Genomic DNA, 23487 nt, shown 5'->3' with positions numbered 1-23487 from the left:
ACTTCGGTCTTTAACTCGTCACTACAGCCACAATTTCTACTCTATGAACGTAATTATTTCACTAAATCGTAGTCATACTTGTCTTCTTTCTAATGATGTGTCCTGGCTTTACCCTCAGACTTATACTTAGTCGCTATCGACCTCAAAGCACAGAGAGATCCTGAAATTCTCCCATAGACTCTAATGATAATTTTGGCAGACGTCTGGAGAAAACAAGGGGGAGACATATTTTGAAATTGCGACTGTGGCTACAAACGTTTGTCCTCAAACATAAAATTCACACCATTTGCTCATTGAAGCCTTGGGACTCGAAAAATGAAATAATCTTGTGATAACTATTTATGGTTTAGCTGGAACAAGCCTGTTTATACAGGTGATGAAACTCTGCTTTTACAGAGCAGAGTGAGCCTGATTTCCCGCCTTTTGTCTCCATGGCGACGGCGCAGCTGCAGATTTGACTGACAGGTCAAACTGCTGATGCTCAGTGTACAGAGCAGTTCCATGCTTGTTACTGATTAGTCAACCACACTATTGGATTGTGTAGTGATTAAGCACGCACTTCCTCTAAATCCTTTCAAAATAAAAGCACCAAGCAAATAATTAGCTTTAATAGCAGTATTTCTGCTTTTAGATGGGTAATTATGACTTTTTTAAAGATAGATTAACAGTTTAGTAATTACCCACACATGCTTGCTCTAAACCCTTTCAAAATAAAAGCACCAATGCCAATTATTAGCTTTAACTGCACTGTTTTTGCCTTTGAATGGGTAATTATGATTATTTAAAGGCTAATTGACAGTTATGCTATTACCCCCACACATTTCCTCTAAATCCTTTCAAAATAAAAGCACCAATTACAATTTATTACCTTTAATGGCAAGATTGATTAGAACATTTCTGGTTCTGAATACTTACCAATCGTTAATGAGACACTTTAGAGTTCAGCAAATAACCACTCACCCTTATTAGGGTGATTTTATTCTGAAAGGGCTTAACCTAAATTTTTTCCTTTAATAGGGCAATTCTTGCTATTGAATGACATATTATGACTGTCTAATGACTATTTTATAGTTTAGTAATTACTCACACACGACCTCTAAATCCTTTCAAAATAAAAGCACCAATGTAATTTATTATCTTAAATGGCAAGATTTTTGTTTCTGACTGGTAAATTTTTAATAGTTATTTAACTATTACATAGTTAGGTAATTATTTACAAATACTTTCTTCAAATCAAAAAGCTAGTCAGCTTATTTATGATTGTCAACAATGCAACTTGGTCAACTTTTTAATCTTTGACATCTTTTCAGCTTGGTCAAATTAGGAATTTTTTAAATCGCCATCTTTTGTCATCGTTTTATTCTTTGTCAACGTTTTCTCGTTTTCATCGTTTTCATCTTTTTGTCGTAGTCAACTTTTGGACGCAGTCAACTTTTTGACGTCAGCGGCTTAATCAGCGTTTGTCATCGTTGCGGCAGCAGATCAGCTCTCCCACGTAATTTCTCGAGAAATTACTTTTTCTAGTTATTATTATTCTTCTTCTACTTATTCCGCCCTTTTTTTGATTGCTATCTACTTTTTAACGCTTCATCGTAGAATCGTCGTTCAACTTTCTAAACGTGTGTCATCTTTAGGAGATGTGGGCTATTACTTTTTATGTTTTCAAGCTTTTCAACTTTTAACGTTATTCAACTTTTTTCATCGTTTTTTTATAATGGTCGTCTATGGGAATCATCGTTAAACTTTTTGTCAACTTCCCTCTTTTCATCAGCGTCTATCATTGTCATACTTTGGCGTAGAAACGTCATTTCAACTTCAAAAGCGTCCATTATCGCTCAACTTTCTCCTCGTAAATCAGCGTTGTCGTATCTTCTATACTTTTCGACTAGTGAGCGTTTAAATATGGTGTGGTTTTTGTTAAATTTTCAGCTTTTCCATTAGTGTGTATTGGGTCATTTAGAGTGCGTGATGTCACAGCTACAGTGAGAAGGTGCGCTTTTTAAGACAGAACTTCTGTCTCTAAACTCGTCACTACAGCCACAATTTTTACTCTATGAACGTAATTATTTCACTAAATCGTAGTCATACTTGTCTTCTTTCTAATGATGTGTCTGGCTTACCCTCGACTTATACTTTAGTCGCTATCGACCTCAAAGCACAGAGAGATCCTGAAATTCTCCCATAGACTCTAATGATAATTTTTGGCAGACGTCTGGAGAAAAACAAGGAGGAGACATATTTTGAAATTGCGACTGTGGCTACAAACGTTTGTCCTCAAACATAAAATTCACACCATTTGCTCATTGAAGCCTTGGGACTCGAAAAAATGAAATAATCTTTGTGATAACTATTATGGTTTAGCTGGAACAAGCCTGTTTATACAGGGGTGAAACTCTGCTTTTTACAGAGCAGAATGAGCCTGATTTTCCCGCCTTTTGTCTCCATGGCGACGGCGCAGCTGCAGATTTGACTGACAGGTCCAAACTGCTGATGCTCAGTGTACAGAGCAGTTCCATGCTTGTTACTGATTAGTCAACCACACTATTGGATTGTGTAGTGATTAAGCACGCACTTCCTCTAAATCCTTTCAAAATAAAAGCACCAAGCCAAATAATTAGCTTTAATAGCAATATTTCAACTTTTAGATGGGTAATTATGACTATTTAAGATAGATTAACAGTTTAGTAATTACCCACACATGCTTCCTCTAAATCCTTTCAAATAAAAGCACCAATGCCAATTATTAGCTTTAACTGCACTGTTTTTGCCTTTGAATGGGGTATTATGATTATTTAAAGACTAATTGACAGTTACGCTATTACCCCCACACATTTCCTCTAAATCCTTTCAAAATAAAAGCACCAAATACAATTTATTACCTTTAATGGCAAGATTGATTAGAAAATTTGTGGTTCTGAATACTTGCCAATCGTTATAGAGACTACTTTAGAGTTCAGTAAATAGCCACTCAAACTTATTAAGGTGCTTTTATTCTGAAAGGGCTAAATCTAAATCTTTTGCTTTAATAGGGCTATTCTTGCTATTGAATGATAAATTATGACTATCTAATGACTATTTTATAGTTTAGTAATCGCCCACACACAACCTCTAAATCCTTTCAAAATAAAAGCACCAATGTATTTTATTACCTTAAATGGCAAGATTTTTGTTTCTGACTGGTAAATTTTTACTTGTTATTAAACTATTACACAGGTAAATATTTACAAATACTTTCTTTAAATTAAAAAGCTAGTCAGCTTATTTATGATTGTCAACAATGCACTCTGGTCAACTTTTTATTCTGTGATATATTTTTTACCTTGGTCAACTTTTGAATCATTGTCATATTTTAATCTTGTCCTAGTATGACATTGGTCATCTTTTTAATCGCCATCTTTTGTCATCGTTTTATTCTTTGTCAACGTTTTCTCGTTTTCATCGCTTTGCCGTAGTCAACTTTTGGACGTAGTCAACTTTTTTGACGTCAGCAGCTTAATCAGCGTTTGTCATCGTTGCGGCAGCAGATCAGCTCTCCCACGTAATTCCTCGAGAAATTACTTTTTCTAGTATTGATTCTGCTCTGTGTGGAGGTATCTGCCCTTTAATAATCAATAGCTCTTGAGAAATCGTTCATACGGAATTTATTTCTCTTTTTTAAGAAGGAGATTTTAAAAATCCGATCCGATGGAAGGAAGCAGCGTCGGTGAGGGAGAGTTTAATGTTTTCTGAGCGGATCTGCGCCCTTGAACTTGAGACTGGGAGTAAAAAAACCCTGCATCAAAAGCAATTCACCTTGTGTATGCAGCTCACAGCGTCTGCCTTTGTGCGGCTTCTACTCGGCACCTACACGTTCCTCTATGATACTGCGAAGAAGAGCAGCTGTGGGTGTATTTCAGCTCCTCATCCACTGTGGCTTAACGGATGAGGCCTCTATACGGTTACTGTCAGCACAGCTCATAAAGGAACTAAAACCCACAACGGACTGTGTCTAATGATTGTTACCTCCCTGGAACCAGGAGCTGTTTTAGCTTATTTGTCTGCAGCACAGAGCTTCATGTTCCAGTGCTGTGAGAGACATCTGTTAGTCGGGCTTATTATAAGAGGAGCAGTCATCGCTGGCTCACAGTCACATGACCTCTGTGACCTCTGACTCAGAGAAACCTGCACCCGGAGCAAAGTCTGACTCACGAGCTGGGATTGTGTCATGTGATGCCTCATGGAAGCGTCTGGGTGTGAGCTGGAACAACTGCTCACGATGTTCAGAGCTCAGAGAACCAGAGAGCAGCTGTGGTCAACAGCAAACACACACGCAGCTGCAGGAGATGCACGGAAATGAGTGACATCCCACGCAACACTGGACCACAACAGGTCATTCCATGAAGCAATAATATGTTATCTGAAGAAGTTTGAACGTTGCTCATATTGTATTTATGGTACATAGCTAAAAATGAGCCTGCTCGTAAATGGCTGGTCAGTTTGCTCCAGAAGCCAAAGGAAATAAATAAATAAAAAAATAAATAAAAATCTGACTTCACAATAAGATACTGCATGTTTTGGTAGCTCTTGCATTTTCTCTGTTACATTAAATATTCATGTTTGAATAATCTGCCATTATGCTTCTATGTCACGTGTTCAGACAGCTCACAACACTTTCATCACATTTTGATTCAAATATAGTCAAACTGGTGCAACGGAGCCAGGAAGCAAAACAGACCGCGTGCCAACGAGTAACAACCACCAGCGTCACCGGTGAAGCCCTAATTAAAACCTCCAAGTCTGGCAGAGAGGATCCTGCTCATGTAGCATCATAATAACATTAATAATCAGGATCCTCAGAGTCAGAAGGTGTTTGAGAAAATAGGTTTTCAGGGCCTTTCAGGTGCAAGAGCTCGTTATCGTAAAATCGCACTTTAATTGCTAATTTTAAATAGAACTTATTAGAAAAATATAGAGAATAAATTAATGGAAAGTCCAAAACACTTGTGTTCACTCATGCCCTGTGAGACGCTGCCGAGGATAATTAGGCGAGTTGTTTTTTTCTGTGGGTCTGTTGCTCTGATGGCCACTGTGAGGCGCTAGAGCTCTGCACTGATTCCACTGATGGGCCTCGTGGTTCCAGTGATGCCGCTCGGTTCTGCCGGGCACGGGGTCCGGACCGACGCCCACCGGCCCCTCAGCGTCTGCAGAGGGGCACGTCGTCCTCGCCTGCGGATGGAGGGGCTTTACCAGGCACTTAGCACTGCTCAAGAAGAAACTAATCTCTTACATACTTTGACTTCAAAGATGCCTTTGTTGGGTTTGAACCATAAGCCAAGAGAATCACAGACAATATTTCACGCTGATTCTTCCATTATCCAGCTGAGTGGGATGTCAGTATGACGACTGGCTCAGATCAGCTGTGAGCCCCGAGGCTGTGCACTCTTCTCTCCCAGGGAGGTCCGCTCTGGTTCTGTTGGGGTAATTGAGAGCGATCACCAGTCGTGCATGCAGAGGGCACGCGTACGGTTACCACGGCGATGCGTCCGTCACAACGTCGCAAACGCAAGAGGCGCGTTCTCTGCGACGGCATCTCGGCTCCATCGTGGGACAGGAACAAGTGAGGCCGAGCCTGGAGAGGGGGGTGAGTCAGGACTGGGAGGGGAAAGAAAGCAAGGGAGGGAAAGGATCACATGCGGAGTCCTGCTTATTACAGCTGCACAGATGGTGCGGCAGATGAGTTGGGAGGGTTCGATGGAGAGATACGGAGCGAGCGTGAGACGGGGAGAGAGAAATGGCACAAGAGCACGTGTTTTGACAGTGTCAGAGTGGTGAACCTCCAAGGGGAAGGCTTTAATATTCATTCTGTTATGGCTGGAACGGAAGCTCTCAGTTCACCTTCACTTCGTCAGCGAGAAAAGAAGTTTAAAAGGTGGGAAGGAAGGAAGGAAGGAAGGAAGGAAGGAAGGAAGGAAGGAAGGAAGGAAGGAAGGAAGGAAGGAAGGAAGGAAGGAAGGAAGGAAGGAAGAAAGAGAGGAATAAAGGAAGGAGACGGGAAAGGAAGGAAGCAGGGAAGGAAGGAAGGAAGGAAGGAAGGAAGGAAGGAAGGAAGGAAGGAAGGAAGGAAGGAAGGAAGGAAGGAAGGAAGGAGACTGGAAAGAAAGGAAGCAGGGAAGGAAGGAAGGATGCAGTGGCATATGGAGGCTGATCCTGAGGGAAAGAACACCGGGTTCACAACTCCACAGAAGCTTGAAATAGTGAGCAAGCACGAAGAGGAGGAGGGAAATTAAATTATTGGGAGGAAGATTCAGGAAATGCAGCAGCCTGCGTTTACAAGGCAGCGATATATGAATAGCCGACTTTGTGCTGTGTAAGCTTCTCCTCCACATAGTCAATATTCATTCAGTCTGTCTCCCTGTGACAAACAGGCGCTATTAGACGGAGATGTCATTTCAAAAGAAGCCTCCGAGTCGTCGTCGCTCTGAGGAGCAGCATTGTTCTAGTTTACTGTGCTTGATCTGAGCGTTGGGCCTGTGATCACGCACACGCTCAGACATTAGCATTCTGCTGGAACGCTGGACGACCCCGCCCCGCTCCTCCCAGCAGGGGGTCTGGTCAGACCCGCGGCTCCTTTCACTTTGACTCAATGTAATGAACCCAGCAGGCGGTGCAGGTGAGTCACGCAAAGAGGGGGACGCGAGCAGCATCTTGGCAGCACAACAGGAGGGGGGGGGGGGGGGGTCCTCAGCAGCATTGGGGAGTGGTCCTCAGCAGCAGCTCCATCGCATCATAAAACGAATGATCTCTTCCAGGTGAGGTAATCGATAAAGAATCTGCGTTCCGCTTCTCGTGCCTTTCTGTGTAATTAACATGCGCATCTTGGAGCTGAAGCTAATTCCTCCTCTGCAGAAAGACAAAGGACGCGCTGAGGTGATTCCTGTGACTCCACCGCTTTGTTTCACGGCTCCCGACACACAACATGTGAATATTTACGAAGGTCGGGTCAAGACCATGTTTGTCCACTGGAGACCTGTTTCATCCCAGTGGAACGGAATAATGAAGAAACCAATTTCCTCCTTTGTCAAAGCTGTGTGAACCATGTAATCAGCAAATCCTGCCAACACACCCTTCAGGAGAAAAGGAGGGAGGATTTCATTTTAAGAAAATATTGAAGCTTCACAGCTTTTATTTCCTTTGATTGTCATCTATTCCAAATGAAAATTTGCCGGGTCCTCTTACATATTACAAGCCCACGCGCCATTCATCGCTGCACCTTTGTCATATTTTTTGTATTGACCACAAGGAAATAGCTTTTGGTTCCTTTCATCTACTCTAATATCTGATATCAGAACTCAGATAAAAGAAGCAAAAAGCTATTTTCTTATCAGATGTCACCTTTACTTCTCACCTCTGGCCGGCGCCGACAAAGGCTGCGTGGAGATGAGATTCCATGTTTAACAACTCGTAACGATGGCGGCATTGTTGAGCGGCGTCTTCCTCCATCGTCGCTGAAGACGCCTCCCCGGTGCCGCGGCACCAGCTGGGCCCGCGTCCCCCGAGCGTGGGCTCTGCCTTTGAGAAGCGCCGGCGCCGTGGAGGACGGCCCAGCGAGCTGTGGGGGGGCGGATGCTCTGATGCTGCTGCCTGGCTGTAGCTCTCGGGCCTGTTCACCTGTTCGGGGCCTGTTCACCTGTTCTGGACCTGTTCTGGACCTGTTCACCTATTCTGGACCTGTTCTGGACCTGTTCTAGGGCCTGTTCACCTGTTCGGGGCCTGTTCACCTGTTCTGGACCTGTTCTGGACCTGTTCACCTATTCTGGACCTGTTCTGGACCTGTTCTAGGCCTGTTCACCTGTTCGGGGCCTGTTCACCTGTTCTGGACCTGTTCGGGGCCTGTTCACCTGTTTTGGACCTGTTCTGGACCTGTTCTGGACCTGTTCTGGACCTGTTCGGGGCCTATTCACCTGTTCTGGACCTGTTCGGGGCCTGTTCACCTGTTTTGGACCTGTTCTGGACCTGTTCTGGACCTGTTCGGGGCCTATTCACCTGTTCTGGACCTGTTCTGGACCTGTTCGGGGCCTGTTCACCTGTTTTGGACCTGTTCTGGACCTGTTCACCTGTTCTGGACCTGTTCTGGACCTGTTCTGGACCTGTTCTGGGCCTGTTCACCTGTTTTGGACCTGTTCTGGACCTGTTCTAGGCCTGTTCACCTGTTCGGGGCCTGTTCACCTGTTCTGGACCTGTTCGGGGCCTGTTCACCTGTTTTGGACCTGTTCTGGACCTGTTCTGGACCTGTTCTGGACCTATTCACCTGCTCTGGACCTGTTCGGGGTCTGTTCTGGACCTGTTCTGGGCCTGTTTGCGGCCTTTTCAGGGCCTGGTCGGGGCCTGTTCTGGACCTGTTCACCTGTTCTGGACCTGTTCACCTGTTCTGGACCTGTTCACCTGTTCGGGGCCTGTTCTGGACCTGTTCTGGGCCCAGTGGGGGGCCGCGCTCACTGTCACTAAGTAGAATCTGACGTTTGAAACGTTGTCAATCATGAACGTAATGAACGTTTTCATTGATCATCAACACGGATCGAGACCTGGGAACATCTAGCGTGAGTCTGATGAAAGGAGTCGCCTTCGTTGTAACCGTTACATCACGCTGCTCCCAGTTTATCCCTTTGTCTCTTCTGAACCACCAGGCTTCGTTTCCATTACGTGAGAATAAGCGAAACCAGGACGAGCGTTGAATTGCGCTCTGGATTCGAAGGCAGCGTCTATTTGAGGGTTTCGCTCATGTTTCCAGCTGCTGAGTCAGACCTCACCTTCACTCTGGTGAGTTCACAAACTCGCGCCTCATCTGGTGGACGCACATGAGCTATAAATAGACCCGGGCGGCACTGAGGATGTTGATGCCAGATTTCAAAGCAGTCAAAGTCACGTTGGCATGTTGCTACTCGGTTGCATGAGGCCTTTTGATACGGGGGGATTTCTCCTCAGTTGCATTAGCCAGAGAAGGTGCAATACACACATGATGCGTATTGGCATCATGTGACCAATCAGCAGCTCTGCACAGGTTCATCGCATTTGTCAGTTGTTCTGAGTTTATGATGTGCAGCTTTTTTGAGTCACTCACTGGTTGTTTAGCTGTTATTGCCCCATGTTGAATTTAAATATTATGTGAACTCAAATAAATTCATGACTAGACACAAAAATGGAGAATGTCTAATGTTCCTGGGATATGATTACTCACTCGGGGCAGAAAATGACCCAACACACATTTACTTTATCGTACACGGTTAAAGCGATGGAAGGTCGTTATTGTTTCCTTCAGTTCAAGGTGAAAACAGCTGCTTCTGATTGTATTTGCTCAGCAAAACAGCAGCAAACAGCAGCGGCTCCTGTGCTGTGTCTCCTCTGGACATAAACGGCGGCGAGGCCTTGGATGCAGCGGCTGAGTTTATCACTCTTAATGAGAGACTGTGCAGCAGGCCACACTCCATTACGCGTGAGCCACATGATAAATTACAATGCCTTCCGTGACTCCGTGACCCCGAGGGATGTTTAATTAATCAGAGGCTGAACATGACCACCGTTAGTTGCAGTGCAGTGTCCAGGGCTGCCCCGGACACATCCTCCCACCCACACATCATTATTTGGCGGGGTTTCCAGCTGCCTCACCTTGGCAGCCACGTGTGAACATATAGCATCAGAGCGGAGAAAGGCAGCGACGTCTTCATGACCTCACGGGGGCCGTTACCAACACTAACGGCTCTGAAAGTGAAACATCCTCAGCCCTTAATCAGGTTAGAATATGAATAATTGAGTCTGGCTGATTAGCTGGGATGAGAGGGGAGTGCTGGAGAACAGGTAGAGCTGTGGCTCCCAGAGTGGGGCTTGCAGCAGGAAGCCCCATGGGGGAAATGGGAGCAGATTAACTCCAATGAAATTCTATAGAAGCGACGGCACAAATCAGATTATTCTAATAAACATTCTCTAATTCCAGTTGTTGTAATTGTTTCCTCGTGTTCAGCTCCTGTTAAGGTGCTCGTCCTCCTGATCATTAAATCAGCTCACACACACACAGAAACATGGATTTAGCTCCTTGTGTTCTCTGGGGCCGGGTTCTGCTGCCTGTTCTGTCCAGCTCCATGTGGTTTAGAGCCCGGTTCTGCTGCCTGTTCTGTCCAGCTCCTTGTGTTCTCTCTGGCCCAGCAGGGCCCGGTTCTGCTGCCGTTCTGTCCAGACCCACGCTCTCATTTCCCAGCGCGGTTTATGGCTCGTCCCAGTTTATGGCTCGTGAGTGTTGGAGGCTGCGCTGGGTTCCTGATGAAGTCGTCCTTGGCTTCACTGTAACGGCTGCAGCTCCGTGGCCGTGCGACACTTCAAGGCCTCCTTTATTCTTCCTCTGATGCACTTCTGCTGACACGCACTGACGCTTCAGTGGTGAATGGAACTTTGTGACACGGAAAAACACTCCTTTGAGTAATTGTCAGGGTTCTGCTGTGTGCGAATCAGAACAGCGCCTCCTATTACATGTAGATTGTGATGTGTCAAGCTTCAACACAGCAGTAAAAATTCATCAGGCTCCGGCGCCGTGAGTGACACGTTTTGCTGCTTCCGCCCAGAGACCCTCACGTCTCCTCAAGCTGTTGTTGGAGCTCGTCCGCCTCTCGTCTCTCGTGTTGCTGTCGTTTGACACTGATGGGGGCAAATGGCGGCGCGTGCGGCGCCCGTTGAAGGTGTCAGGATCGCGGGCGGTGGAGGGTCGGCCGCGGATCTGGCCTCGTGTTTCACTTTGAAACTGGGAACCTGCCTATTATTTAAATCTGAATGTAAATTCTGCTGCGAAAGGTCACAGAGACGCGGGTAAAATATGGGCGCTGCAGGCTGCCAGTTGGTGCCGCATCCCAAATGGGCGCCATTAAAAGTTAACTTACACCCTCACTGAGCTCTTATCACCTTTGATATTAGATTAAAGGTTCCTGTACAGCTGCATTTAAAGGAGTGAGCGTCCGAGCCCCGTTTGGCCGCGTGCGGCGTCCGTGCGGCAGCGTGTGCTCATCGTCCTCTCAGACACGTCAGGCTCAGCCAGCTCTGTACAAACAGCGCTCCCGGCTCCTCTGCTCTGTCTCATCTGCTCTCTCTGCACGCTGAGCATCTTCCAATCTGGCCGCGAGCGATGGGGAGACTGGCGCTCTCGGTGTCAGCTCTCCTCAGGATTGTCAGAAGTCCTCTGTCAAATCCCCCCAGCGGCCGGCCCTGCAGGCGTGGAGGAAATGAACCAGGAGGAGAGGCTGCGGGGGGTGGAGCTGCAGCTTCTTCAGTTTATCCAGCAACAGTGTTACTGTTTCACAAAAGACATCCTGCGTGAGCGCTGCCAGTGGTCATTTCATGTGAGGGAGTGTGAGGAGCAGCTCACGGATGAGACCAAACGCATCCGTTTGGCAGCCGACCAGCAGCTCTCTCTCCGCTCCTGCCTCCAATTTCCTGTTTCAGCTTCCTCAGTTACGCAAAATGAGCCGCGCCTCATCTGAGCCGACGCACCAACATTCACGTCAGCCACGAAATTAACATTTGTTGCTAATGGGCCAACGTGAACTTCCACTTTCCATTTTTCACAAGCAACGTTTGACCTTGTGGACTGAAACCAAGCTCCGGAGCAGCGCTGGACGTCGGCCAACGTGGCTGAGAGGTAAATAACAGCAGAGCTCCCTCGCGTTTCCCCCGAGCTCCGCTCCCTCTCTGCAAAACAACCTGCTGAATAAAACTCCCACTGCAGGAAGTTAAAAGAAAGTGTTTGTCTCAGACTCTTCAGGTCAAAGTGCTCCTGAATCGCAAATGTCAGATAAGCAAGTGCAGCTGCTGATTTAAAAGAAAATGAATGGAATAAAGGCAGCAGCTTTACCTCCAGTGGGTGAGAAGTGGCTCCATGCATTCATAACAGACGCTGGGCGGCTCTTCCTCCCTTATTTGATGAAGATGAAGCCGCTCCGTTTTGGCTTCAGACACAGATGCTTTCATCTGCTTTGTCTGTAAATAAAATACAGTATACTGAAATATTGATGTGAAGATGAGAGTCTGAAAGTGTAACAGAGCTGCAAGATGAATAGAACAGACTGAAGCTCATCATGATGACACAGATGAACATTATGTGTTTCATTAGAATGAAAGCAGCAGGACGTTCTGTGGCCTGTTTCCTGCCGTAAACGCTGGGACGCGCGTCCGTTTGAAGCGCTCCTCCTCTTCCTCATCGGGCCTCGTCATCTTCGCCTCATGAAGCGTCTGCTGGACCACTTTAAAGCGCTTGACATCCAGAGAGCTCACAGGAACCGGAGCAAAACGAGAAGCAGCAGGGGGTGGGACGCCGCTGACAGCGCTCTTAAACACGCTGTAATTAGAGCGTGGGTTCTATGAGCGAGACCACGGCCTCCTGAAGAACGCGTCCGTGTTCTGCTGCTGGTTCTGAATGTGCAGATGAAAGCGGCCGCCTGCCGGCGCCGGCTCCGCTGCCGCCGCTCCCCCGGCGGCGCCACAATCAATGCGTGACTCTCACTTCCAGCTGTTTCGACTTTCTTTCTCACTGATTATAATGAAGAAGTGTTTCGGCGGCGAAGGTGAAGAGCGAAACGGAGCAGGAATGGGTTCGATGCCGGAGCACAGGCGTCCTCGAGCCCCCGGTTTTAAAAGGTACTTGCAGCCTCCAGGGAAGATGTTCACTCCCTCCCTCTCTTCCCTCATCCTGCTTTCATCCTCGATTCCCACCACCCCCGCTACTCAGGATCAATTATGATTGACAGGCCCTCTTGTTCAGAACTCATTTAAGAGGCTTGATCTGCGGGTGGAAACCAGGCACACGCTCCCCTCACTCACAATGGATGGAGGAGATACAGTAGCAGGAGCAGCATCACATCTCAATTACTGAGTGTAACGCGCTCCAAGTGCCCGGAGCGTCTCTGCCTTATCGCAGCGCGAGCATCAGGTCCGCGCAGAGCTGCACGTTTTGCATCGTGGTTGGAATCTCATCAGATCAGGAGCGGCAGATTCTCGCGATGCTGCTAGAATCCCGCTGCACGTCTGAGGCACGACGCCAGAGATGCTGTTTGCCGTGAGCAAAAGCGACGCGCGCGCGCGCTCGCATCCCATGGAGATGGGCCCGTTGCCATGGTGACACCCGCTGTAGGTCCGGCTCCGTGCTATGACTCGAACCTCGTGAGCAGGGTTCAACTATTAACCCTGAGAAGCACAGCGGGCGTGACGGCACACCTAGCTAATAACGCTAATGCTAATAACGCTAACGCTAATAACGCTGAGTATTAAAGTCAGAGCGTGTTTGGCTGCAGCCGCGTCGAGACTGTCCCACTTTAATGGATTAACTGCTCTGGACAAATACATTTTCAATTTAAATTTCATGCTCGTTCACTTGCTTCTTATCGCTGACTCTCCCCAACTTCCCAACCTCATGCTAGCGAGTTAAGTCCAGCTGTTGAGCTCAGACTAATGTATTAGAGAAGTGCTTACAGCAGCTCATTGTTCCCTCTGACAAACAAACTGGGCCTTCGCACCGCGCTCCATTATGAACCACATATTGACCAACATGCAATTTAAGCAGCATTTCATGCAGAGTTTTCTCTGAATTGATCACTGTGAAATTAACTGTGATAACAGCTAATTCTACACTCCCAAGCTCCTGTGACTGCTTTTCCGCGCGCTCACTTCATTATTTCTCCTTCCCGCTGCTTTGAATACGTCCTCGTGCTACTGGAAGGGATTTCATGGGGAAATAGTCTTGAGGACTCTCAAATTAGGCCAAACAAAAGCACAAAAGCCGCCGCTGGGGATACGCTTAAAAGTGCTGACGCTTTCATTATGTCTAAAATGAAACCACCTCAGAAATCCCACAAAGCTTCACAGACGCTCTCATTTACGAGGAATCTAGTGATGTCTGACATGACAGTTGTGTGATTAGGGATTTTTATACAGGTCTGATGCCATGTTGGTAAAACGCTCATGAATTAGTCAAGTTTGCACCGTTTTGTCAAGGAGAAAAAACAAATCTTATCAGCGGCGCTGCAAGCGGCTCCAAAGAGGACGGCGCCTTTCTTAAATACTAATATCAATATTCCTCACCGTCTTTGTGAAGCTGTGAGTGTGAATCGAGGGCTGGCTGATTGGTTTTCATTCTTAACCGGGCTGTGGAGAGGCAATTTAATTTCTTCTCCTCCCGCCTCCTGGGAGGCGTCGCTCTTTTTTTATTTTTGTGCTTTCCTCTCCAAAAAATGTCAACACGACTTTGTCAGCACTAAGCACATTCTGCGCTGTGACAGATATCACCTGACCCCAATTTATGAAAGGCACAGAGGAGACACATTCCAGCAGCACAATATGAATATATTATCACTCCGGAATGTCCTGCATTCAGCAGCTGAGAATTATATTGAAGGATGAGGCCGGAATCCAAGCAGGCCTCACTTAAATAAGACAAAACTTCATTTGAATGAAAACCACTGATTGACTCTTATCGCGTGGATGTTTGTCGTTCGACTGACAAACAAGCGCATCCAAAAATAGATGGAGTAATAAAAAGAGCCTTAATTTCCAATAGTTGGAGCATCTGATGCAATGTGACAGCTGTAGGATGAAGGTTGTGTGTCCTCCCAGCGCGGCCGCTGGCGCCGACGTGTGACCGTGTAAGTAGCTGCTCTGGAGCCGCTTTGTGCCAGTCACAGGAAAGCATTTACTGAATCCAACAGCAGGCCGACGTCGTCCGCCTCCACGGCCGAGGCCTCGACAGACGGAAACACGGGTTCGACTCCTGCGCGGGTTCGACTGTGTGACGACGCACACAAACTGCATTTAAAAGACATCTGCCATCATGTGACCATGAGGCATTCACACGCTACCCTCCGATGAATATAAAGTATAAACACTCCTCCAAATTCTCCACCCCTGGCCTCTATTTCATGCCATTATCTTGGCATAATAAACACATTAGCTTCTCTCTACCCAATTCCTGCTCCTAAGATGAATCTTTCCCCACTATATAAAATAATTTGCCAACATTATATGTCCTGATGAATAATTCATGGGGGTTCATGGAGAGTTTGAGCCCCATCCGAGTCCTGGAGGAGGCAGCGCTGACGGAGGCTGAGGGCTCTGCAGCTGGACCGTCTCTCTGGGAACAAAGGGGCGGCTTTAGTGAAGTATTCCCTCTTTGCACATGATCTACCGTCGCCTGCATTCGCTCTGAAGGCTCCTTATTCACTCAGGCACCAGGGAGGGTTAGATGACGGCGCCGGATCATTTGATCTCCGCTGAATTGTCATAATTGGCTCATAATTAGTTCAAGTGAGATTATTTCTAACTTCACCCGTGCTAAACTTTGAGGAATCTACATTTTAATAAATGCACTAAATGAATAATGCAGGACCGAGATGCTTGTTTGCGTCTGCAGGAGCTGGAGTTGAGAATGCAGCCCAAATTAGTTTTAGGGCTCCTCTCTGATTATGGTGACTCAGCCGGTGAAGCAATCTGTGCTGTCATACTGCACTGAAGACTCCTGCACCTCCAGCAGCAGTAAACCCCCATTTATGTTCACACTATGCAGTTAGCTGCAGTAACGCTGGTATAATTATACTCTGCAGAGCCTTTATTTGTTGACTGGGCAGAGAAGAATGTTGTTTCTTATATATATTTAGAATTCAGCTGAATTATGCATTTGTCCAAACACACACAGGCAGAGTCATCACATCATTTCTGAATATTAATTGTGTGTTAAAGGTGGATTTTATGCAGTTTGAGTGGATGCTACCGTCACCCATCAGCACAGTAATTAATAAAGTTAATGTTACGTTGTGTTGTGCTGAGAAGGGTGTTTTTTCAATTTTACAATAACCAGATGTCAAAACCACAGGGAAAACACTTTACTGTGCAGCCGCTCAGGTAATTCTTTTACATCAACCCCAATTTATTAAATATTCATCCCATCTGAGCATGTTCCCCAACAGCTGCTTTGCTCTTATTGAATACTGATTGAATAAATACGTCAGCTTTAATCAGATGCCGCTTTAACGCCTCTCGCGAGCTGTAAAAGTGATGAGCGCGCACATTTCCTCACTGGGCGTTCTTTAAAATGCAAATGTGCCACGTGAGCTGCCGCCGCTCACAGCTCCTCAGACCTCAGCATCGCTTTCAGTGTGTGTCATCACCGAGCGGCTGCAGCGACTCCTCCAGAACTGGTGCAAAATTCCCTGTGTTTCGCCTCTGATTCTCAAAGGAGCATCGAGCGGTTCTGTGGAGGGCTGTGATCTTGACTTGGGAGAAACAGGTTTTAAAGTCACGCCCACTTCAAGGCTCAGGGCCATAATCTGTGGGGAGCGATGCCCAAACTGGAAGGTCTGTCGTGTCCTTGATTGCTGTGAACTATGGTGCAGTGCACGCAGTGTAGTGACCTGCTGACTTCACCTCTATTTAGCAAAACCAGACTCGCCACAGTCGACTTCAGACTTCGTCTACTCGTAGTTTCTGTGACTTTTGTTTCTGTGACTTTGAGAGAAGAAAGAAGTTGAGATGTGTCACATCGCACCACAGGTCTAATCAGTTTATCTGCTCACTTCAGACCACGCGCTCTTTATTATGAATAAAAATCAGTCATGAGACTCACCCGGGGCGTTTTCAGCCTGGCAGAGAATAAAAACTTCAAACTTCAATAGCGGCGCTCCCACCAACAACAGCATCATGGGCTGCCATGTTTAAATGAACCAACACGCCGGCCCCCCGCTGTGAGCGCAGTAACAAACATACTGTAAAGCAGAAAAATCACCTTCTGACTTCAGATAAAGCGGAGAAATTACACGATTCACCGGCGTTCAAACCTCGACATTATCACACAGTTGAACCTCAAGCCTTAGACCGAGACAACAAACCAAGCCACAGCAGCACATTTTGGATTCAAATTGCTCACTTTCCTCTCTACAAGCCTCTGAAGGGCAGACCTTGACTCTCTCCAGCTTCAGCAATTTGCACTTTCTGCCCGAGTAGCACTAACCTCCAGGCCAAACTCTTTTCCTTTCCCGTCATGCCGACGTGTTTCTGCTCTGCCCTCATCATCGCATGCAGAAACACAATACACGAGTAGATTCATAGGAGACAATGCAAGTCTCAATGCAAGCAGCAGAAGTAACTCAGACTCAGTCAGGAGCGTAAGCGGCCGCTGGCAGCCACTGGCCCTGACCACTTTATTAGGAACAGTCTGATTCAGGCCACATGTAGTTGAAGCCGTTCAACGATAGTGAAAAACTGTGTATAAATCCAGCACAAGGGAAACTGTAGGGTGGCTTTAAATATGATTAAATATAAAACATGTATTTGAGCCTAAACTCAACCCATTCACACCCATTGGGAACATCTCATCTCAGGCCTGCATCCGTTAGTGGGGACGTCATCGCAGCAGGAGGCTTTGATCGAACATGCAGTGAGTGAATGTGAGATTGAAATGTCGTAAAACATTGTTCTACCTATTGTTTTTAATAAATATAAATGTCGCTCTGTTGCACAGAGACATGTTTTCCTCTGCAGCTTTCAGTGCCAACAGCGTTTGTGGGAGGAAGTTGGACAAACACTTTTTTGACGAGCCAAACTTTGCTGTGTTCTAATGACATGACAAACCCAGAAAGGGCTGCAATTTCATCTTAAGATATTGTGATGTGGCCATGACATCAATGATTAGGAGGGCATGTGATAAGCAGTAATGGGCTGTCAGCGTATTATCTAGTGTCAGGAAGCGGCGACACAGGAGCAGGAGACAGGAGGGAGGAGGCGTTGGAGCGATGCTGACACCGCCGCCGTCTTCTTAGACCTGAGAGGTTATTTAGCAAAGCGGGCGAACGAGCACAAACAGACAACCCGGGTCACACGAACACGCGCTGGACGAAAACACCAGTCGCTCTCACATAATTCACTAAAGGACAGATACAAATACGCCGATTTTCAAAAGGTGAATCAAGTGGAGCTTTATGGATGTAGACTTTCCTTCTTTTTATTTCCTCCATCTATTATTGACCAGAGCTTCTGTCTGCTTCAGTGTTTCACGTGCAGAACTGAACCCAGGACTTTCAGCTTTAAGCTCAAACCACCTTTTTCAAACTACATTTAGTTCACAATAAAATAATTCACAAACCGAAACATAATTATTTTCTCCTCCTAAGACTCAGGGTTGTTTGTGATCAGTGTCTTCATGATGGTTTAGAATAGGATGCTCAAAAATGACACATACATTATGTGATATGATAATTCATCAATATCAATATATCATTATTCATTAAATGATTCATATTCTGATTTTTCCAACACATTGACTTTAATTCACTAATTATTGTCTCGCAGTCTCAGAGTGTTAAGTAATAATGTACAATGAAAACAACACGTTTCATAATTAGGTGATGGTGTGAACTGCAGTTTTTGAAAATTGTCAAATGGTTTCATGCTTTTATACTAAACTGCCTGTTTAGTAAATGCAACAAATGTTCTCCTGCGGAAAACAAGAGACAATGATCAGAATGTAATTAGCAATTAAAGAGAGGACACAGAGCACAGACACTGTGTGGACCTAAAGCACATGCTGCAAACACAGAGAGAGAACATGCTCGTTTTAAGGCCCAAAACAGAACCTGTGGACAAACAAACCACTGGAAAGGATTCAATGATAACGCACAACTCAGCCTCACACATTTATAACACTGTTTATAGTTATCGCCAACCTGAAACACAAGGAGGAGGCAGTAATGGGACATATGAACAGGACCAACGCCAGGATGGATGTTCCCTTCAGCTGTTTTTAATGGGGTTATTTTGACTGGAGGTCACGTCGTACTAACAGGTTAACGCCTCCTCTGTTTAATGGGAAGCAGCGCGGTACAGGAGGCGTCCTGTATGAAGATGAGTCCACACTGTTGAATCGAGATGCAGGAAGGTGTAGGGCGTCTAGGACTTGGTTAAACTGGATGTGCCTGATAGGATATTTAATACAACTATCAAACCATCTCTGTGTTTGAAAGGTGGATCCTGCCGGTTTGTGGTCAGGACTCCTCTCAGGCTTTTGTCAAACAGTTTATTTTAGGGAACGTGTGAGCCTCGTTATGAGCAGAACCTGACACGGAAGCAGCGAACGCAGCCACAGGTTGTTGGTGAGTGTCGGAGCTTACGGAGCGTTCAGTCGGACACCGGAGCAGAGGCGTGTGTGTTTTTAACAGGCATTTTTATACTGGATCCAAAACAGCCACGCTGCTGTTAAAACTAGGAAAGTAGAAACTCTTCAACCGTCGTGATTTAAACCATTTCACTCCACAGACCATGTTTCCATACAACAACATATGCACGATGCTTCATCTGCTTCTCATCTAAAAGGACATGTTGGTCATTTTACATCTATTAGCCTGATCTGTCACCATGAACCATGTAATGTTTCTTTAAGCTGTCATGGACACAGAGAGGTTAATGGAATTAACCCAGAGATGTGATGACTGCACATCAGCACTGAGCGCTGAGTTCAACTGTTTCATGTGTCTGTGCCAGTGGAGGCTTCACATGTGTGGGTTTTCTCCTCCACCGTCCTGTGAGCTTGGAGTCGGGGAGTGCTGGGGTCAAAGGTCAACGCTAGACGGTGAGCTCTGATTTGACCCATGCATCTTTATTATTCTACTGATCTTAACTGTGATATCAGGGAGAGAGGAGTCATCAGCAACAGCATTATGAAAACCAACCTGCAGCGCTGATTTGGTGGTTAATGGTCAGAGCTGAGGCTCAGCCGTCGTCCGTCTGGTCAGAGAAGCAGCTCATTGCCTTCGTCTTGCAGCCAAATTTAGCTCAATACATCATCAGTGAATGCGCCTCCACTCATCTCGGATGCTGGGGCCCAGGGCGCCACGAGTGAAAGCGACATGAGCCCAGACAACGGCCCAGAGGAACCAGATCACGTCTGAGATACGATCCCGTTCCCCTCGGTGCTTTCCCGTCCAGCAGACACGACTCAGGGGCGTCAAGTCGGCGGCGAAACTGAGTAAAGCAAAAGCAAGATAAAAACTAACATCATCCCTGAACGGTCCACCAGAGGATCCACATTACACAGGTGAAATAAAAGCCCCACAGACATCAGCAATGTGCACTAGAGGACGCCTATCAGCAGCACCGCAGAGAGTCAACAGACTGAAAATAGCTGTGGATCAAGAGCAGCAATCAGGAGGCTCCACGTAGCGTGGAAACAAGCGGGGGGCTGATTACCTCCAGTTGGTTCACCCTGTAAAACTGATGCCAAATCAATTATTCAAGGTGCACCCTCCACAAACACGCTGCAGTGCTTTTACCAATTGGAAAGTCTGTCCGATGCAGGTTTTCCAGCACTAAATCCAATCTGATCACTCTGTCAGGAGCCAGCTGTGTCTGCAGACACTCGAGGGAAGCTGGTGTTTCATCTCAGGGTCTGTCGTCTAACAGGAAAACAGCAAACAGTTATAATCAGGGCGGAAAGATGGAGGCGGATGAGGTTGTTACATGTGGCCTAAAGGCAGGTGCAGCGGCTGTTCACCACGAGAAACCGCACACAAGCAGCCCTGCGTTCAGCCTGACACGTTTGGCAGCTTGTGAGATATAATAGTAATAAGTAAAGTCATAGTTTAGAGCGAATCAAAGAGTAAAGGACGCCTAAAGAATGAGCTCCGGGCTCTGACGGCTGATATTCTGCTATGAAGCGTCCCTGCAGCTAATCCTCACGCTCCAGTCGCACTGGTCTCATCAAGCGCTGCTGTTCACGGCCACAACAGCAAAACAACTGGAATCCAATTTTGCTCAAACTCTTGTTCTCCTGGAATAAAGCATTATGACAGACTCTCGGCGGAGCCCGTGAGTGATCTTGATAAAACAGTTTTCTCGTTGACTGCATCTGAAAAGTGCAGCTATAAAGGCCTGCGATTACTGACGGACAGAAACAAACACTTTTGTTCCAAAGCGTGATGGAAAACACGGTGATTTCAAAAGTCCAAACTTTGACTCCTGTGCGACGGCTTTAAACTCCTGTGTATTTTTCAATTTTCTCCATAGCGAGAAATATCAGGGGTGTTGAGCTGGAAGTGTGAGGGTGACCTGAGGGCACAGTGGTCCGATCTGGCAACACGCAGAGCCCAGTGCGACGCCGGCGCTGATTGATGGTAAGGGCTCCTCTCTGAGCCGGGGTTCAGTGAAGGAGACGCCGGAGAGGGGGCGGCGGAATGCAGAGTCTCATTAAAAGCCTCCATGTGGCTCGCTGATGTTTAACTCGGTGACGGACGTCAGATCTCGGCGGTCTGCGCGGGCGCATATGGAGGCAGCGCTCGCTCTCCTGGCGGAATCAGTGGGACGGGTATGAGATCTGGGACGGTGCGAGGAAAGCTTCCCCGTCAGCCGCCCTCGGAGACGCAGGAGCAGCAGGTGGTCCGGCGCCGAGCGGCTGGAGGTCCGAGTGGCAGGTGACCTCAGCCCCCCCCTGCTTATTTATGACCTGCTCCCCTTTTATCACACCTCAACACCAGCCTAATTAACAGGCTTTTCCAGAGAGTCCAGGGCGAATCCGACAAGGTGCGCTGCACATTAATACTGGAACATCAGTAGCTGCGGTCCCTCGGACTCCAGCCAATTAATCCTAATATAATTAGGAAGTGGTGAAGTTCAGGGAGTTCTATCGAAGCCTTATAGATACATTTATTTCAAAATGTGTGGATTTCCTTTGCATCATCACTGCCTCGGATGATACGAAACTCTGATTAATGCTTGGTATCGATTCACAGTGGCCTCTGTTGAATGATGGCAGAGGCAGAGAAGCAGAGACAGGGCTGGAGGAGAACGACTGCTGTTAAACTGGTCGCAGCGTAGCTCTTCTGCTTTGATGATGGAGAGAGAGGGCGAGTTGTTCAAAGCCGCAGTCCAACCGTGGGACGGTTCCGGTCGAGTCCGGTCCAGCTGCACGGTCGCCTGCAGCTGCTCGGTGCAGGGTTTGTGAAGAGGTGACTTTTGTTGGGACACTATAAATAAACAGAACTGAACGGAGCAAATAAATAAGGAGGCAGAGACGTGTTTCCAGAGGTGTCAAACTGTGCAAATGCCAGCGCTTCACGTCCAGAGATGCATCCTTCATTCTAAACCCGTCCCATCAGCGTGTCCTTTCTGCAGTCGTTGGCCTTTTCACGCGGCGCTCACCGGGTCAAAGGTCAGAGTGGCCTCTGTTCCGGTGCTGGAAGTTTCCTTCCCTCGTGGACCAGTGTCCTACAGCGGAAACTCACTTCTAAACACACTGCCTTTTAGCAGCTTTTCCCCACAGACCCGTTAATCCCTTGGACTCTCTCCCCATAGATCTATTTGACACGAGGCCGCTCTATCAGTAGGATTTGAAGCCCTGAGCCAGAATTAAAGCCAGTTTTGGACGGACTGGTGGTTTAAGAACTGCACTCGTTCTGCTCTCAGTCCCAGTGGAGAGGTCCACTGTGCCGGCGAAGGTGGTGACCTGCGCTGACTCCAACCGTTTTAACGACCGAAATCCTTTTCACGGTGCGTCATAAATGTCAAACAGAATCGATCGACAGAAATAAATGTTCAATATTCCCTGAAATAAAAAAAAAACTATCATTTTATAGCGAGTTGACCTTCGGCAACAAATAATTCATCCTGTAAAATTTGCTCCCAGTCTTCTGCGAAGAAGCATAAATTACAATCAAGAAGCCTGAACGCTGCTGCAAAACTATCCACTGGAATCAGAATTCTATTAATGCTCTGATTCCGTGAGTTTAAGAAATTGAAAACGTAAAAAACATTCCAGGTTTGAGTCCAAAGTAAAGGATTAGGCAAGAAATCATTTCAGTTTGTTTTGTTAAAGTAAAGACTCATTTAATGACACTGTAGTTTAAATTAAAAAAAGATTTTGTTGGTTCCTTAACGTTCCTAAAAACATATTACAACATGCACAACATGCAGATGAGTGCAGATGTGTGTTTGGTCTGTGCTTTAAACTGGAATCCATGTAATCTAGTGTTCAAATATAAAAATATGTCTAAGATCAACTCTATATATAATAGTAGGAAAGCAGAAGTAAACCATTCAAAATGACGCGATTAAAAATAAAAAAGTTTTTCGTTTGCACTAACATAAAACGCACATACTGAACCACAGGGAAGCAAAGACTCCATGTCGTCAGCCTGAGCCGCCGCCGCCGCGCCGACCCGGACCCGTGTCTCACGCTGCCCTCACCTCCGCGGTGATAACAGCCCTTCCAGGTCTGGAGGTGCGAACTTGCACTTGGGCTGCGATCTCCTGCTCCTTCAGACGCTCGTCTCACCTCCCGCCGCGACCAGAGCTGTCACCTCTCAGCAGCCTGTTTCCCTGCGAGGCCTCCTGTCCCTCAAGTCATTTATCACCCTGTTTGGACAACTTGCCCCCTCCTCCGTGCTTCCTGTGGCAAAAGCATGGTTTCTAATTAAACCTTCTAACTGTGAGGTTAAGAGCCAA

General features: G+C 46.7%; 1 long non-coding RNA gene across 4 annotated transcripts in view; it reads right to left on the bottom strand.

Moving 5' to 3' along the window:
• Positions 1–8882: 8882 nt before the first annotated feature.
• LOC129605028 (uncharacterized) overlaps positions 8883–23487 on the bottom strand; it is an 81005-nt gene continuing 66400 nt past the window's right edge. For 3 of the 4 annotated variants that reach the window (XR_008696497.1, XR_008696496.1, XR_008696498.1), the window contains 4 exons: positions 23142–23431; positions 20322–20444; positions 19722–20013; positions 8883–11994 (listed from right to left, as the gene is read on the bottom strand). This is a non-coding gene — a long non-coding RNA (uncharacterized LOC129605028). The remainder of the gene's footprint in view (positions 11995–19721; positions 20014–20321; positions 20445–23141; positions 23432–23487) is intronic. The other variant, XR_008696499.1, reaches the window with a different exon arrangement.

Source organism: Betta splendens, chromosome 13 (assembly GCF_900634795.4).
Source record: "Betta splendens chromosome 13, fBetSpl5.4, whole genome shotgun sequence".
NCBI lineage: Eukaryota > Metazoa > Chordata > Actinopteri > Anabantiformes > Osphronemidae > Betta > Betta splendens.
Note: the sequence above shows the minus strand (reverse complement) of the source record. Positions and strands in the feature narration are given on the sequence as shown.